The sequence below is a fragment of the Caloenas nicobarica genome, chromosome 1, assembly GCF_036013445.1.
Source record: "Caloenas nicobarica isolate bCalNic1 chromosome 1, bCalNic1.hap1, whole genome shotgun sequence".
Taxonomy (NCBI): domain Eukaryota; kingdom Metazoa; phylum Chordata; class Aves; order Columbiformes; family Columbidae; genus Caloenas; species Caloenas nicobarica.
The window spans coordinates 82,499,818-82,510,189 of NC_088245.1; positions in this window are offsets into that span (position 1 = coordinate 82,499,818).

A 10,372-nucleotide genomic window follows, 5' to 3' on the forward strand; every position below is an offset into this window, starting at 1 on the left:
TCACACTGTAAGAAAGCATTCGTCGTTGTAATGGCACTGCTTATGCACCAAGGTTTACTGCCTGAGTCACTGGCTGACACCACTCTTGTACATGACAGCTTGAATGTCTGTGTTAGCTTTGTAGCCAGAAGCATACAACACTGGAGACACATCTGGAAATTGGGTTTTATCTCATCTAAGCCTGGAATCTTCAGTACTACTTAGATTTATCTGGGATGAAAGTAAAACCTTCCCTAATTGCTTGTGTATTTCTATTTCCAGGCTTTCTAAAAACAAACAAACAAACCAGAAATAAATATCGGTTCTTTTTAATGGCTGTTTCATCTATGAGGATAAAAATACATTTTGACTAACTATTATTTGACCTAGGAAATTTAACTTACTCCTAAAAACAATAATAAGAATAAAAAAAAGTCTCCTTCATTCTATTTGTAAGTGAATCCAAGGGAAGTGTTGATTGAAAACATGTGTGGCATATCTTGTGAAAAGACAATAGAAAAATCAAAATAATATTGCTTGGAGTGAAACAGAAAAAGCTTATGACAAAGATATTGAGACCTAGTTCTTGAGAATAAAAAAAAAATCATCTGGATTTCAGATAGTATGTTTTAGCGGTGAGATCTGACAAACTACAGCGTAGTCTCCCAAGACACCAGTCTTATTGCACGAGTTTCTTAAAACAATGCAAAGCACTCAAGAGTAGAGTGTAGGGAACAATCTAAATTGGTCCCCCGGGTAAGGACTAGCTGACCTAATTGGTATTTTCCATCTTTAATTTATGTGATCATACAGTATGCTGTTATCTTTTCATTACGTTAACCCATAGGGTCAAACATTCCTCTAGTGGAGTTCCATTGGCACGAGCAGATTTGCACCAGGGCTCAGTTTGGCCCACACTGTTTAAATACAAAACAAATTTCAAACAGAGCTGTAAGCAGCCTATGGAGTAATATTATTCTCAGGCAAGAAGACCATGTGGTTCCCCTGTATGAAAGGCAGATAATTCTATCAATGCAAACTTTATAAAACATAGTACCCATCAAATATTACATGCCAGAACAGCACTAAACTACTTAAAGTGGTAAATAAAACATTAGTTTGGAAAAGTATTTGGATTCTTCCTCACATTATTGCAATGTTTTATTCATATCCTGCTTATATATTCTCTGCATTCTGTTAATCTAAGTGACCAGCATGTGATCACACAGTGCAGTTCTACATAGTTCTGCTTCTTTTGAGATTGCACAGCACCTCCGTCACCTTCAGGGCAAGAGGAATGCCATGGTGGAGACTTAGCTTACAAACATGTGCCTTTTAATTAATCTATCAATTTCTTTTCACTAGGCTACATCACTAATGTCAAGTAAAACACTGGTAAACTCTGGAGCACTCTTTAAATGACAGTTTCTGCGAAAAGGTAAATATCAATTTTCTGAAAGTAAGTGAAGGTGACAGTCTAAAAGAGTTCTCTTAAGAGATCTGCCAATGATGTGGAGCTATTGTCTTTAATAAGCAGAAACATGGGCAAAAATTCTCCCTTTTATTTTATTCTTGTTCTATTAATTAGGAAATCACAATATCTTAAACTACCATTCTGATTTTGCCTCAAAAATGCAAAGTAGGCGTAAGCAAATGATATGCCTTTGTTCACTTGTGTGTTATATGTCTCTGGAGTCTTTCTGAAGTCATTGCAAGGCACCTCATGGTAGTTGTGACACTTTCAAAATTTCAAACACAAGTCAAATTTCCAAATTGAAGTATCATTGAAAACTTTAGGTATTGAACAAGTTGCTAAAAATATTCCATCTAAACTGATATGTGATTATTAGACAGACAAATGGTTTCATATATAATCAATCAAGCAACTATTCAATTTTCTCTAAGAAAGCCCAAGCCTCCTGAACCAGAATTACTTGGATTCTAAAATGCAACTGTGCCTCACAGAAGCTGTTCCAAGCATCTTTTGTTTCAAGCCTCTGGGACCAAAACCCAAAGACACACTAAATGATTAAGAAAGATGCAGATCATGTCTATACTACAGGAACCTCAAAGGACTTTCTCATTTCTGAGCCTGCACCAATGGTCTGGCCACATCCAGTCTCCATGTAGGATCTCACCTTGCTGCTAAGAACATGGTAGAATTGAAGACCAGTAGTAAGGGTTTCCCACAGCCGGGTACAGAAGCTATTCTTTTTTCTATCCATCTGTGCCTTCAAAAGAAGGCATCCAGAAACTAAAATTCTGGTCATGACAAGTTAAGAAAAATTGGTCTTTAACCCATCTCATGTACTTTAAACATGTTCTCATCTCCATGGGGAAAGACACCAGGACCCATCAACAGGACAGAATCGATATGAAACTCCACATAACATGGAAGAGTTAGAGCTTTTTACAAATGGGCTTATTATTCTTAGATATAAGAAGTTATAAGAGAAATTGCATTAATTTATCCTAAAAGGGTTTTTTTTGTTTAAAATTTTGTTTTGCTTTTATCAAGAGAAAATATTAATATCTGTCTTTGAAAATGAAGGTAAATGTGTGAGTTTGTGCTTTTTTCTTGTCATTTTTTTTCCATAGACTGAGAAATATGCTACTTTTAATCTTGTCTCAGGGAAAAGAAAAAAAAAAAAAAACAAGAAGAGTGAAGATACTGATACGAAGGATGAAATTTCAGTGATAATTACTGTGCATCAAACAGGTGTATGAAGCCCAGTACGTAAAATGCCTTCATCATTTTGGGAAAAGAAAGCCCCTAAAAAATCTATGCACTGTCAGAAAGAGTGTGAGAATTGCAAAGCTATCCTATCTGCCTTACCAAAGGCTTACTTCATCAAGTAACTTATAAGTTACAGGCACACATCACTGTTGAGCAAAATGTAATTTGTTGTAATCATTTTTAATTATAGTTATTCTTAATTATCTTCGCTGTATGTTTAAACATTAAAATACAAACAGTGCTGCCATAGCACAGATGGCTGGTGCCTGCTCTGCAGGCTGTCAAGCTTCATTTAAGCACCACTGTCATTTTTCCTTATAACTGCAACTTAAAGTAATAATACACTTTCTCTGAACCATAATTATTCATGTTTTAAGAATAATACCTACCCTAAGTTACCAAAACAAAGATATCCTGAAGCAAAAACCCACTCTATAGGCTCCTCCAAAACAAAGGCATTTGAAACATGAACCCAAAAACTGGGTGTACCACTGGAATATTCATAATGGAAAGCCTACTTGATGATCTTGAGGGTGTCTTCCAACCAAAATGATTCTATGATTCTATAATTCTAGCTGTAAGCAGCTGGGATCAGAGTGTTAAGGGCAGGGCAGCACAAAGGAACAGAAAGACGTGACTAGATTTTTTTATCATTCCCCCTCCAACTATGTTTTTTTTGTCTTTAAAAACATTTAGATAGAAACTAGGTGGGGAGTTTGTTCTCTTTTTAATTCTGCATGTAGCAATACAAGCATATTGTTCCTTGCTGTGTTCATTTGTGACACTAAGAACCATTTTCTCAAAATGAAACTTAAGTATTTCTAAAATGAGATATTGCTTTAGTGCTAGAGCATCTTTATGTCCTGTGAAACTTCGGAATAATTTCATGTGAATTCCCAACCCAGGAATGCAAAAATACGTGAGAGAAAATGTTCTTCAAGGAAACTGAAAGGTGTGACTGGCTGAAGATATTTCCTGGCTACTAGTTTGAAACACTACCTGGAAGAATGAAAACACCATAAAAAATGGATCCGTGGGTGCAGGAGCAACAACAGACCAGATTATATGTTAAATGATATAGTTAATTGTACAATAAAGCAACTTATCACTTATATCTTTGTAGTGGCCTGCTACTTATTTCCCTACTGTCACTACAACTTTGTCATCATTCTATTGTGAAAGTGATAGCTTGTTTTTTCCAGAAACTCTATTAGCCTCATTCCAACCATTCTGCAAACTACACATACCATGTATGTTAATGATTCCTTCAGTTTTATGAACAATTATTTTCACTCTTCCATTCCCTGTTTCTGTAGGTTCTCAAAAACACAGTCCTAATTTGCAGGACAGAACCATTCTTTAGGCTGATGTAGAGAGATACCATTCCCATCTCGCAAATAAAAATATTTCATGAATATTTTCTTATGATGGTACTACCTCTAGCAAAGGAGAAGAAAATAGACAAATGCACATTTATTTGAGGAGATTCCATTTGAAACACTTCTAGCAATAGGAAAACAACCTGTTGCCCTGAGGACCTGGAACTTCTACTGTGGTCAGTGACTTAATGCCACAGATGAAAACCCACCATGGATAAAGCTGACACAAAGCCTGATTTACACTTTCAATACAAAGCTGGAACAGGCGTATGGGTTTTATGACTGGCCTTTACAACACATCTAACCCAATGAGACCAGCTTGATGATTGTGTTAGGCCCCACTACAACAGGAACATGAACAGCTAAAGCATAACTTAAATGAACAGTTAGCAGCCATGGAAAGTTGCCTGGTTTAGATTTGTATGCTTCCATCCATATCACATTTACTTGAGCTGTGAATGCTCACTATGCTGCTCCATCAGCATGCTTTAGTTAACGCTTACTCCAGAAGAAGAAAGCCGTGCTCACTTTGTGAAGTCTCTTACTTCATTCTTGGTCTCAGTACCATAAGCATCCTTCAGTATTTTATGCCTTTTTTGATGGTAAAGTTCTACAAATGGTTTCATTCTTTTTCCTGGAAAATGGGAATGTTTAATGTCTCATTTCTCATATGTCAGAAAGATATCATGTAGTAGTTTCTGACCTGGTTTGAAAGTCTCCTTATTCCATTATCAATTTGCTGAGCCTCCTACTGCCACATTGTATAGTTTTAGTGTTAATTTTTAATATTATTTTCATGCATTTTTAAGGTAAGAGTGGGGTTTTTTTAAACTAGAGTGCAATAATAGCTTCTCAATATTAAATAAATAATGTTATAGTGTTGAGACAATTATGATTTTTTGACAGTGTTGATATATTATTGTTTTAGCTTCAGAAATTCATCTGTTTCGTGTATTTTATGGGCACTTTTTTGTTCTTCACCCTTTTTTTTTTGAGTTTTGAAAAATTAAATCTGTCCGATTGCCAAGATGATTCCCTCAGGCCAATACTGACTAACACTTCAGGGCTGGATTTCTTTTTTTTGCTACAAATCAATTCGACACACAATATCTACCTCTATTTCCAAAAGATCTATAGCAAGATTCTAGGAAAAAAAAGTGATAGAAGCAATGTTTTATGAATCAGGCTCCTTTTGATCTTAGGTAGTGGGATTAAAACCTTTGTGAAAATTCAACATCGTGTTGTCATAAAATCCAGGTCAGTATGAGACCACATGAGGTTTTACAGATCTTGTGTCCTTCAGAGGACTTTTATCTGAAGAAAATAGTTTGTATGTGTGAAACCACCAGATGGACATCCACTTCCTAATAAGTCTCAAAACAAAACAGATATAGGGAATGGGAGACATAGGTTTTGACAAGCCTAAACTAAGTGAAACTTATTTAAGAAACTTGCTCTGAAGAAAAACACAAAGTGCTACTTTACATAAAAATTGAATTTTCAATTCAATAGAAAATCCCATTCTCCTCTCTTCCTCCTCACTACCACTGCTCCCTTGTTTCTCCCCCAATTTTTCAAGTGAATTTAGATTTCATAAAGAAAATTTCTACAGGTTTGTTGTGGATTTGATTGATAAAGATGTGGGTATAGTAGATATTATCAGAGACATGGGAGCTTTATAGATAGATGTTTTTTCAGTAAAAATTATAGCCATTTCAATATATATCTGAAGATGAAAATTTCAGACTGAAGAGTTTATAAATTTAATACAGATCATGAGTATTCAGTGATCTCTTACAACATCTTCAACAGATTTTTGGATATGACTTAGCAGTAAATATATTCAATCCTTGCCTAGAGAACTCCGCTCATAACAGAAAGAATGAGACAACCTCAATGATAACGGCTCCTATGCACTACTCTGATGTATCAATATGCACTTTCGTTTGCTCCTCTTCTCCCACTCTATCCCTTATTCTCAACCATGCTGACTTTTAACTTGCACTGTTAGTAAAAAAGCTGAATTGGGAGCATTAAAATCTCCCAACTGATCTTTTTTTAAAATAAAAAGTTAAAAACCACTTCAACAAAGGGTAAAGCACTCTCCAAAGCCACAGACACCTGCAAAGGTCAGCCTTAAATTAGAAGCCACCATCATTTGGGGCAAAGAGAGGAGAGCAATGGGATAAGTCCAAGAAAACTAAAAAGGAACAAAAAATAGTAAGAAGAAAAAATAAAGATACAAAGTGTTTTAACATTTTCTTTAAAATACACAGGACATCACATAGAAGATGATGCACTTCTACACAATTAGAACATCATCCAACCATACAATGTTCTCAGAACAGAAGAGGTCACAAAGCATTCAAGGCAGCATCTTCAAATGATGGCAGTTGACTTAGACATCTCTTTCCAGTTAAAATCAGTGAGGTTTGGGATGCATCTTTACATCCCTCTCTCATGCTGCTTGCCCAGGACTAAGGACAAAAGGCATCAGCTTACAGGAAAGCTGTTACCTGAGAAAAAAATAATTTCCTTTCTCTCAAATACCCTTAGATTTAGTCTAGAAAAATCCGCTTAGTCATCGGCACCTTCAGACATAGCAGATGTAGGTAGCTGGGAATTAAACAGCTTTGGTTGCGATAACAATGGGAGGAAATGGGAGGAAAAGTAAATCTTTAAAATCATGATTTTCCATGGTCTGGAAACTTAGGTCAAGATAAATGCTTGAAAATTATAGTTTAAATCCATATTTAGATATCTGATAAGTAAGATGGGTTCCAGAAGTGGCCAGTTCAGACTAGATTCAAATTTCAATTCTCATCACTTCAGAAAATCTTTCCACTTCCTTAAGTGCCTGAATATGTATTTGAGATAAGTTCAAGTAATGTTTTAAGATTCAGTTCATACTTATGTACCTTAGGATCTTCCTTGAGAACCAACCACCCTCAGTTTTTTCCTCAAGCTTTGTTAAAGGTTTAGTAAAGGTTATGAAGTTGCAAATATTGTACCATAAGAACAAATTCTAATTGGCCAGTCCCTCCCTGAGGACACATTTTCATAGCAACTTCTCAGAATTAACCCTTGTGAATTAACCTCTTACAGGAGTCACAGTAGCCAGGTGAAAGATTGTGACCACATACATTGGTGACTCTGAAAACCATAAATGGCAGTCTCATTCCTAATAAAAAATTATAGACTTTTTAGCTTCTCTAACAACTTCTGTCTCAGTGCACTGACCCTTTTTTCATAGATATGGACAACCTCACCACAATGGTATGACACCATAATGCCCCTTTTACAAGTTGGAATGTAGTAATATCTGCTACCAAGAGATAAACCCACTTATTCAAGGTCAGTGACAGAGCTAGGTATTGTACCTAGACCATCTTCCTTCTCTGCCTAGATTTTAGACTATATCCAGAAAGCTACTTTAGTGCCTGGAAAGACATTGAAGCAGGTGTAAGCGACCTAGCATGCAAATCCTGGTTCATTTCTCTATTCTTGACTTCTACTGACAAAGGTTTGACATTGGCAGAGGAAGTTAAAGTGTTTCCAGCACACAAATGCACAAATCAAGGGTCAGAACATCAGGGTTCAACAAACCTATGCCAATTCACTGAGCCGTGGATTTGGCACATGCTGTCTATCAACACAAAAGGTGCATAGATATTCCATGGCACCTCAGATCACTGGACTGACTGCTTAATTGTCATGTTCCTCTCTCTGTGGGGGTCCCTGTGCCAATTAGGGAGACTCAACTGTGTTTTTCAGAAATTACTTTAAAAAAATACTTAGGCAAAACATCTGTGTGCCTCCTATGTGTTTATTTATTCATTACATGAATCTTTTGTTAGATCTAGTATTTGCTAATGGAAGCAGATAAACCTTTTCATTCCCTTTTTATATGTGCAGTTTGATTTGCAGGGAATAGAAGAACAGCATATTTGGATTGAGAGGGGATATAGGAAGCCAAGAAAACAACTTGCACACAGTTCATTTTATTCCTTTGCTTAAAGCAACTCTGTTTGATAAAAGAGCCATTAAATATGGAGAACTGCACACAACATGTTCAGTGCATTGTGCTGAATAAAAGAGGCAACACAGTGCCTCTTACAAAGATCCACGCTGATTTTCTTTTTCTGTCTCCATTAAAAGAGCAAAAGATCAACACATTTCAGGATAAATCCGGACAGGAGAGTCAAGCCAAATCATACTTCTAACTACAAATAAATCTGAACTGCCTAAGAGTTGCTGATCTGAATTCCTCTCAAACCGGTAGATGTTCAGTCTGGCATTAACTCCAACTCCATACCAAAACCTACCAGATATGTTGACTAAGATCGAACACTTACACAAGTCGTGATATTGTCGTTGTTATACTAATATACTGAGCAGCTGAATGCTGAGAGGACTAATTAATAACCAGTCCTGTAAACCTCCAATGAGCACTAAAAACACAAGGGAGTTCAGCAGAGGACCCTTACAAGGAACAGAGGAACAGAGAGTACACAGGTCAAGGGATGGATATGGTGTGACTGTTTAGTAGAAGTGCACACAGCAAAAATCTACAAGCCAAATGCTGTATGAATGGGAGCACGAGGCCACAATAAAACCCTGTAACATAAGCCATAACACTAGATCATGCTGACTGAGCACCAAATTTATGCTTTCCAGGCCTCTGAATCTGTGGCCCTTCCCTGAGCACACAGATCATATACATTAATGCATTGTTTCTCAGGACTTTGTTGCATAATGTTACCGGATTCACATTTAAGAAGTAACTTGAAATGCAATGACTGTAGTATAGAATGTATGTTGAAAAGACAAATCATACATGTTTAATTTGCCCCATACTTCCTGCAGAGTGGTCTGTATTCCAACCTTTTTTCGCCTCACCTTCTCTTCCTTAAAAGCATCTTACACCATCAGGGCCGCCAGAAAAAATAATGTTCACTACTTACATTTTTCCTTGAGACCTGAATCAACCAGCTAATACTGTAGCTCCTACAGGAAATTTAAGTTCTTTGCCACCGAGAGCCTAGCCTAAAGTGGTTTTACTTTACAGTTAACACACAAAAAAGTTAAGCTTTGAGTAAAAGAACTAGCTATAGCCTTCCGACCCCAGATATGGACAATAGAATTGCTGAGGATTTTTCCAATCAAAAAATTAGTTCTGACTTTTTTAGCCTTTAATGACTTTTATGCCAACACTCATTGTAGTGTGTTCATTCAGCAATGGGAGGAAAATCTAAGTTCTCTTAATATTTCATAGAATCTACACCAGAGGAATTGAGTCACTTTGCACCACATTTGGAAGATGCTGCTTTTGAAAACTGCTTTTTGTCTTAAGTAATGTTATTCTCACACAAAACCAGTCATATGGGAATATCTGTTCATTTTGCACTTTCTGCCTGTGATCTTTTCATTGTAAATGTATGTTGCACAGAAGTTACTCTGGATCATTTAATTGAAGTAAGTCTGCTAATTCTTATAATACATCTTAACACAAAAATTGTACTGTATTTTTTAAATCTGATGCTGCTGTAAGAGCTTTTTGGAACAGATGGCTGGCTCTTGTGTGTCGTGGTTTTCTTTCCTTCTCTCTCTTTTTTTTTCTATTTTTTTTTTTTTAATTTAAAGCACATATTGTTAACACTTGACCTGATGCGTTCCTTTGAATAATTATTCTGGCATCCTTAGAGCACAGGAAAAAAATCTGAGATTTTTATCCTTATTAACAACCTAAACATGATTTAAGAAACTAAGAAATGTCAGACATACTTCTAAGTAACACTAAGCAAGGTACACTTGGTCTTTTTCTCCATCAGCTCTAGCTCTGCCTTCTGTATGTTACCTTCTTTAGGTGGGTGACTTTAGCAATTAAAAAACTTAACTCGTGTGGCACAGAATGATCTCAGTTACCCTAAGCAACTTAATTCTTTTAAGGAGTAGCTCAGTACAACACAGAACTGTATCTTCAGTTCTATTTAATCTCTTACCCAAGTGAATAATCAATGAAACTCCTTGACTAAGCAACAACTACTTAAGTAGGAAAATATTAAAAGGTCTCTGTGCTACACAGAAGACATTATTAAACAATGTTGTGAGATGTTCATAGCTACTTTTCCAGCACTGATGTATTTCAGGACTTGGTGTTACCAGAACAGAGTCCAACAGGGGAAAAAAACAAAACAAAACAACAAACAAAAACCAACCAACCAAACAAAAACCCAACATTTAGCAAATCACTTTGCATATTCCCAGACAACTGCAA